The sequence below is a fragment of the Cynocephalus volans genome, chromosome 4 (genome assembly GCF_027409185.1).
Source record: "Cynocephalus volans isolate mCynVol1 chromosome 4, mCynVol1.pri, whole genome shotgun sequence".
Lineage (NCBI taxonomy): Eukaryota > Metazoa > Chordata > Mammalia > Dermoptera > Cynocephalidae > Cynocephalus > Cynocephalus volans.
The window spans coordinates 158,601,798-158,610,759 of record NC_084463.1 but is presented as its reverse complement, the minus strand read 5'-3'; the positions used below and the strand labels follow the sequence as shown (position 1 = coordinate 158,610,759).

Here is an 8,962-nt window from a genome sequence, read left to right as displayed (position 1 = left end):
GGCCTGGTTTTCCAAAGCCTTGCAGTTTCAAATATGGACCTTGCAAAGCACAGGATATTTTCTTCAGGCTACATAGTCTCTGTTGTAAGATAAAGAATTGTAACACAGCAAGGTTGCTGGCTCAAAGACAGACAGGTTACTGATTGATATGTAAAGATAGTGGGAAATTGCTGTAAGCAGAGAATGTTTGCTAAGATCAAGCTTTTGTTGGTGGATCAACTTCACTTCTTGAAAATTGCATTATGGAATGTCTATTGTTAAACTTGTTAAACTGTACTTAGCAAAAACGCCACCTCTGTTCTCTTCCTGTATCTTCCTGGTCTGGAGAATAAATGGGGGAACAGAACCCCAATTTGTGGTTAATTTCCCAAATGGAAGGAACACCTCTCTCTTGAGGGTTCCAGGAGATTTACCCCTTCTGGGGGCTTCTCACTGCTCAGAAGAGATGGGCTTTGAGTAATCTTTGGCAGCTCCGTCACCCAGGGGAAAAGGGGTGACAAATCTGTGGGAGGCAAAGCCATAGAGAAATTCAAAGGCTTTGAATTTCTAAGTGAGGATATTCTCCTAGAGAGTTGTCAGCCCTGGAGGAAGAAGGCGGTGATGTTTACACACACGCGCACACACACACACACACACACAAACACACACACACACGCACACACACGCATGCACACACACAAACAGACACACACACGCACACACACATGCACGCACGCACACACGCACGCACGCACACACTCTTCAAGCCAAGTAAGGGGACTCAAGAGACCACTTGTGGAGGGCATGGGGTTTCCAGAGGGGACCCTGGCACCACATCCCCACTCTCACCGCCCTGGGTGCTGGCTGAGACGCTGACACTCAGGGGCCTGCTCCTGCTCCTGCTGCTACTGGGCAGAGCATGGTGAGTCATTGAGGCGGTGGGGACCATAAACCTGGGACAGGCTCCAGTCTGGCAGGATAAAGGAAGGGAGGGCTGCAGTGGGAGGGAGTGCCCTGCGTTCCACCTTTGGCAGGGCAGGAGATGCGTTTCCACGGCCAGAGTGGGCATCCAGGAGAGCTGGGCTAGAGCGCTGTCCATGGGACCTCAGCCAGGACGGCTGCCTGCGGGCACAAGGCGACCCCAGCAGAAAGAGGCCTTGTCAGCAGCAGGGGAGGGCAGCCGGAGCGGGCATTACTCCCATCAGGGAGCGTGTGGGCGCAATTTCCAGAGAGGGAAGCCCACCAGGACACCCCACGTGACAACAACAGCATAATCGAGGCACCCCTCCCCTTTCCTTTACATCCTTCCTCCCCTCCCAGACCTTGAAGGAGCCGGAAGAAGCTGCTAGCAAGTGGGAGAGGAAGTGAGTCCAAGAGAGTGGAGACACCGACCCCGCGCCCACTGCCCCCGCTTCCCCACTGCAGAACACCAGGCCTGGGTCAGCTCGCGAAGGAGCAGCTTTACGTTGGATGGGAGATAAGTATTTTTATTTTGGTAGGACTGGTCTTATTTTTTTAACTTGACAAAAGAGTTTCTTTTTTTTCCCAACTTTTTATAAGAGTTTTCAAACACACAGAAAAGTTGAAATAATAGTACAAGAAACACCCATATATTCACCCCTTACATTAAAAAATTAACATTGTATGTTGTGTGTGTGTGCATGGTGTTGCTGAACAACTTGAAAGCAAGCTTTAGACAACATGGCACTTCACTCCTAAATCCTTCTTTGTACGTCTCCTAAAAGAATTGGACTTTTGAATGCATGAAATTGAAATTGATCTAACACCTGAAAGAAATGGGTAAAACTATACTTAGCTGAAACATTTTCAGGGAGTGAGAAGAGAGAAGCAACAGAGCAAGTGCAAAGATACGGGTGGGAGAAAAATAAAACTATTTCCTGCTTTGCTCCCTGCAAAGCCCAGCCAGTTGAATTAACAAATTTTATAAAGAAGATAAGACAATTTCAGGTAATAACAGGTGCTATGAAGAAAATAAACAGGATAGAGGTGGCAAGATTAAGACTGGGAGGTAAGGCAACTTTAGAGTACATGGTAAGGAGTGGAGTGCCCGGAAGAGAAGGTGACATTTGAGCTGAGACCTCGATAACCAGAGAACCCAGAGAATGGTGTTCAAGACAGAGACACTGGCAAGGCCAAAGGCCTGGAGGCAGAAGGAACCTGGAGGGCTAGTAGAAAGTACTGAGACGGGAGAGGTAGGCAGGGGCCAGATCTTCTCAGCCAAGGGGAGGAGTTTGGGAAGAATTTTAAGCAGGAAATTGACTTGATGTGACTTAGGTTTCTAAATATTCTGGCTGCTTAGTTGTAAAACATTTGCAGGGAGGGCCAAGAGTGAAGCTGGGAGACCATCAAGGAGGCTGTTTGCAATCCTCCAGGCTAGAGATGATGGTGGCTTGCCCCAGGGTAACAGCAGTAAGAATGATTGCCCCCATTTTACAGATGAGGAAACTGAGGCCTGGAGAAGTTAAGTGACTTGACTAAGGTCATGCAACCTTTAAGTAGCAGGTAGCTTTTTTATTGTAGTAAAATATATATAACAAAATGTATTATTTTAATCATTTTAAGTGTATGATTTAGTAACATTAAATACATTTACGATATTGTGCGACCACCACCACTATGCATTTACAGAACTTTTTCATCATCTCAAACAGAAACTCTGTACCCATTAAACGATAATTTCCCATTCCCCTGTACCCAAGCCCCTGGTATACTCTATTCTACTTGTTTATTTATTTATTTATTTATTTATTTACTTACTTACTTATTTACTTCACCTTCTATGACGTTGTGGAGCCGTTGGGAGGGAGGGGGAGAGGGGAAAGGGGAAGGAAACAGCATGGAAGGAGGAAGGATGAGGGGCAGGGTTGAGGCCTGTGGAAAACCCCTCATTCCCACAGTGGAGACCAGGGGGCTTCCAACAGTGGCTCAGTCATTGCCAGGCTGGGTGCTGATGTCAGGGGGCTCTGGCTAAAGCCCTAGACCCCCATCTCTCCAGCTTGGGAGCTGGGGGCACTTTTTGTGGCAGCTTGGCTGGGCTGGTTGCAGGTGTCAGGGGGCATGGCCGAGGCCCTCAACCCCCCCCCCCCCCAGGCTCAGGAGAGCCTGGGGCACTTCCTGCAGCCGCTGTGTGGTCGTTGCTGAGCTGGTTGCACTTATCGGGGGGCACGGCTGCGTCCCCTCCCCCTCCCCCATCTCTGCCATGGTAGCCCAGGGGACTTCTGGTCCTTCTAGGTGTTATAGTTGTTCACTGGTGATGTGGGACCTTTACTAGTTAATATCAAACTTTGTCTCTAGTTGTGGGTATTCTGTTTTCTCTTTCAGTTGGGCTGGGTTTTTTGCTGTTCCCAGCACTGCAACTAATTTGTTGTCCTTTGCTTACTTCTAAAATGGGGGAACTTCCTGTGGGGACCAGCCCTTGAGCCCTGCGGTTGGGATAAATTGCTGCTTTGCTGCTGATTCCCTGGGGAAGGCATTTTATGCAGCTCAGGGTTTAATGGTTGATTTTGTGGGTACATCCAGCTCTTGTGAGATCTTGTGGAAACTCTGGTCTGGGCCCACGTCTGTCAGCAAACTGCACCCCCTGCAGTTCTACATTCCTGACCAGTCTCCACTGATGTTCCTACGCTGATGGGGGGACAGATGAGCTGTCCTTGCTGTGCCCCAGTGTTTCCCTGATGGGCCCGTCTCTGCCACCACCTGTACTGCAAACACTTCCCATGGGATGGGCCGTGGGATGGTCACTTGCAATGACTCACCAGACTTTGAGTGGCCCTAAGCCTAGCCCTAGACCTAACCCTAGCCCAACATCAAACGCTAACCCTAACCCTAACCCTAAACCTAGCCCTAACCCTCGCCCTAGCCCTAACCCTAATCTTAGCCCTAAGCCTAGACCTAACCCTAGACTTAACCCTAACCCTAACCCAAGCCCTAACCCTAGCCCTAGCCCTAACCCTAGCCCTAAACCTAACCCTAACCCTAAACCTAACCCTAGCCCTAGCCCTAGCCCTAACCCTAAACCTAACCCTAACCCTAGCCATAGCCCTAACCCAAGACCAAGCCCTAGCCCTAGACCTAGCCCTAACACTAGCCCTAGCCCTAACCCTTACCCTAACCCTAACCCTAGCCATAGCCCTAACCCAAGACCAAGCCCTAGCCCTAGACCTAGCCCTAAACCTAGCCCTAACCCTAGCCCTCAACCTAGCCCTAGCCCTATCCCTAACTCTCACCCTAACCCTAGCCCTAACACTAGCCCTAGGCCGAACCCTAGCCCTAGCCCTAAGTGTTACTCTAACCCTTAACCTAGCCCTAAACTTTCCCTAACCCTAATCCTAGCCCTAACCTTCGCCCAAGCCCTAACCCTAGTCCTAGTCCTAAGCCTAGCCCTAAACCTAGACCTAGCCCTAACCCTAAACCTAACTCTAGTCCTAGCCGTGACCCTACCCGTAGACCTAGCTCTAAACCTAACTCTAGCCCTAGCCCTAATGCTAACCGTAAACCTAACCCTTGCTCTAGCCCTAGCCCTAACCCTAATCCTAGCCCTAACCCTAAACCTAACCCTAAACCTAGCCCTAAACTTAGCCCTAGCCCTAACCTTAACCCTAGCCCTAAGACTAACCCTAGTCTTAACCCTTGCCCTAAACCTAGCCCTAACCCTAACCCTAGCCCTAGCTCTGAACCTAGCCCTACCCTAGCCCTACGGCTGACCCTAACCCTGACCCTAACCCTAAACCTAGCCCTAGCCCTAGCACTAGCCCTAGTCCGAGCCCTAACCCTAGCCCTCACCTTAGCCCTGGCCCTAACCCTAGCGCTAGCCCTAACCCTAAACCAAACCCTAAACCTAGCCCAACCCTAGCCCTAGTCCAAACCCTAACCCTAGCCCTAACCCTAGCCCTAGCCCTAACCCTAGCCCAAACCCTAGCACTAACCCTAACCCTAACCCTAACCCTACCCCAAGCCCTAACCCTAACCCTAGCCCTAACCCTAGCCCTACCCCAAACCATAACCCTATCCCTAACCCTAAAACTCGCCCTAACCCTAGCCCTAGGCCTAACCCAAACCCAAGGCCTAACCCTAGCCCTAGCCCTAACCCTAGCCCTACCCCAAACCCTAACCCTAACCCTAACCCTAACCCGAGCACTAACCCTAGACCTAGCCCTAACCCTAACCCTAACTCTAGCCCTAACCCTAGCCCTAGCCCGAACCCTAACCCTACCCCTAAACCTAGCCGTAACCTTAGCCCTGGCCCTAGCCCTAACCCTAACCCTAAGTAAGAAGCATACAGGCTAAAATAGATGAAAATATCTCCCCCCCACACAGGAAAGCATACAAATACAGGTACATGAACTTCAAATTCTGTCCCAGAAGGTGATAAAAATACAAGAATTCTTGCCACTTGTGTAATCAGCACTGTTCCCTACTGCCACACAGCATGCTCACTTTACTTACCTGCTTTTGTTGGTCTATATTCATCTAGCACATTCTACTGCACTATAAAATTTACTTATTATGCATAAAATCCATCCACTTCTCTGAAGGAAGGCAAATATTTTTACTGTTTTATTTATTAATCTGTTTACAGAGAATTGACTGACATGTAAAAATAATATATAAGTACATGTTGAATCCACTTGTGCTTACTATTTTATTCTTCAAGCACACAGAGTAAAATATGATGCCTATAGCCCAATTTATAAAAATCACACTGTATGTAAATTTGAGGAAAATATCACATTCGTTTTTCCACATCCTTTGATATCACATTTTAGATCTTTGTTCCCCAAGTGATAGATCAAGGGATTCAACATGGGGATAATCACAGTGTAAAATATAGAAGCAACTTTATCACTGTCAAAAGAATGACTGGCTTGGGTTACACATAGAGGAATATCAAAGTCCCCGAGAACACTGTGACTGTGATCAGGTGGGATCCATGGGTGTAGAAAAACTTGCACCCTTCCTCAGTTAGTTTGTTCTTTAAATTGTTACAAGGATGAGCATTTAAGACACAACAATTATCAGAAAAGATAAAATCCCATGAAAATCCACTGAGAACAGAATTATTGATTTAATTTTATGCATATTTATGCAAATCAAAGATAATAAGGGGAGACTGTGACAGTACAAAATACAGATGACCTTGTAGCCAGGAAAGTTGAGGTAAAAATCGTTAAAGTGACATTGAATCAGCAGCTGGGAGTGACAGTAAGGAAGCCATAGTTAATCGAGATAGAAAATACGAAAGTTAATTTGGCTGAATATAAGAACAACAATCTATTTGTCTGTGTTTTATAATTCGTCTTTGTTTTGGTGCAAAGAAGAATGCAATTGTATGTATGAGAAATATTACCAAATGGTAACGGTTGCCTTTATCATAGTTTATTTGAACAACAGTCCATATTGTACATTAAATACGAAATTTGCATTGATTTTTAAAAACCCTGTAGAAGGCATCTGTACCTCTTTGTTTCTTAAGCTGTAGATCAAGGGGTTAAGCATGGGGATTACTAAAGTGTAAAACACGGAGGCCGTTTTGTCAGTATCAAAAGAGTGAGTGGATTTGGGCTGCACGTCCACAAAGAGTAAAGACCCATAGAACACAACCACCGCTGTCAGATGAGAACCACATGTGGAGAAAGATTTTGTTCTGCCTTCTGCAGAATGCATTCTACATATGGCTAGCAGACTTATCATGTAAGGTACAAGGACTACCAGGAGGGAGATCAAATTAAATGCTGAAAACAGCATGATCAACAATTGCATTTCCCGTGCATTGGAACAAAGCATATGTGACAAGGGAACATCATCACAGTAGAAATGACTGATAATGTTAGAGCCACAGAAGGTCGATGTAAAAATCTTAATAGTGATCATCAGAGCCTGAAAGGCACTGTAGAGGTATGGAATGCCCACCAGCACATGACAAAGTCTCTGAGACATGATAACATTGTAGAGGAGAGGGTTACAGATGGCCACGTAGCGGTCATAGGCTGACAAGATGAATAGTTCACTGATGATGAACGGAAGGAAGGAAGCCATCTGTGTGGCACCTGTGTAATAGGAAATAGTATTTTGTACTTCAATGAAATTTACCAGCATCTTGGGACAAATCACAGTAGAATTACCAAGATCAGTGAAAGCCAGTTGTCTGATAAAAAAGTACATAGGTGTATGCAGACGAGAGTCCACCTTGGTCAAAATGATCATGCCCAGGTTGCCCACCACTGTGATCACAGAGATGACGAGAAAGACACCAAGAAGGGGAAGCTGCAGCTCAGGCCGCCTTGTGACTCCCATCAGAATGAATTTGGTCAGCAATGTTAGATTCTCTTGGCGCATTTATTCAAGTTATCTAGGAAAAAAGAAGAGCATTATTATTAGCTTTCATGTAGCATCATCTAAACATTTATACTTGTTGACATACATGAAAACTGTATTTTTAATAGGGGAAAGAAAAACAATTCCCATGTCTGATTTTGCAAGAGTAATAACACTGGTTGATTGGACTAAGAAATCGTGGTGTATGTACGCAATGGAATACTGTTAAGCCATAAAAAATTAAATCCTGTCATTTGTTGCAATATGGATAATAAGCCAAGAGAACATTATGTTAAGTGAAAAAAGCCAGGCATTGATGGATAAGCATCACATGTTCTCACTCATATATGGAAGATAAGAAAGTTGATCACAAAAAATTAGGCAGTAGTATAGTGGTTACTAGTGGCAGGCAAGGATATGGGGCAGGAGGGTATAGGGAGAGGTTGGTCAAGGAATCAAAATCACAGCTAGATAGGAAATAAATTGTAGTGCTCTGTAGAACTGCGAGGTGAAAATAATCAACAAATTATTGTATGATTTCAAATAGTGAGAAGAGTGGATTTTAAATGTTCCCAACACAAAGTGACAAATATTTGAGGTGATGGCTACATTAATTACCATGCCAGATCATTACATATTATATACATGTATTCAAATATCTCTTTGTGTCCGATATTTACAATTATTGCCTGTCATATTAAAAATAAAACACAGATAAATAAAAACAATGGAATCTTCCACTTCCCCCTATAGGGATTTATGTGAAGCACAAATTTATATGACATAGATTGAACTCTAAATAGTCAGTAGTATTTAGAATATATTCATTCAAAACAAAAATATACAAGTATTAATGTACAAATATTAGACTTTATTTCAAATACAAAATGGCATCACAGTTTTTCTTTATTACACTTTCATTTTTGTCTGAGAGTTCTTGTGGAATTTTAATATTTTAAAAATTGTATGCAGAGATAACATGATGCTAACGCAGCTTACATTTTAGGCTTCCACATTTGCACTTCCAAAGCCCTGGAGGGACCTCTGCTATGCACTCACAAAGTGATATACCTTTATAAATGTTGTAAATGTGAACTATTTGCCCGTGATCAATTAAGACCACCTTCTCTTTCCATTTCTATTTCTACTCCATCACATTTCAGTTAATAGAGGTGTTCATTGGTGGGTGTATTAGCATTTATAGGGATACAGCTAAGGAAAGTTTGAGTTAGTAACATTTTATTTGATATCTAGAGGGTGTATTTCCATGGTTCAAAATCAATGACATTTATCATTGAACAGTGCCACCTATCGTGTTGGAATAATACTTTCTAAGAGCACTTGCACTACCCACTATCTGAAATGTATCTGAAATTTCATGCATAAAGTTATTATATTTATATCTTTTATGATATTTCTGACCATTAGTTTGTTTACAGCTGAGGTTTTAACATTATTTTCCCATCTAAATAAATATCCACATTTATTTCTTAAGTCACATGTATATTTGTTTTGAAAAAAGAAAACCCCAAATTAGCACAAGCTTCAAGATATACCTGCCAAAATAAATGACTCATTTGGGATTTCAGTATATAATTCTATCTACTTGGTTTCCTCTAATATAACACTATGGAGAGGATAGGAGCTA

At 44.2% G+C, this 8,962-nt stretch overlaps 1 pseudogene; it reads right to left on the bottom strand.

Annotated features, from left to right (window-relative positions):
* Nucleotides 1-6,403: 6,403 nt before the first annotated feature.
* On the bottom strand, nucleotides 6,404-7,335 carry LOC134376681 (olfactory receptor 8K5-like; annotated as a pseudogene).
* Nucleotides 7,336-8,962: the final 1,627 nt, after the last annotated feature.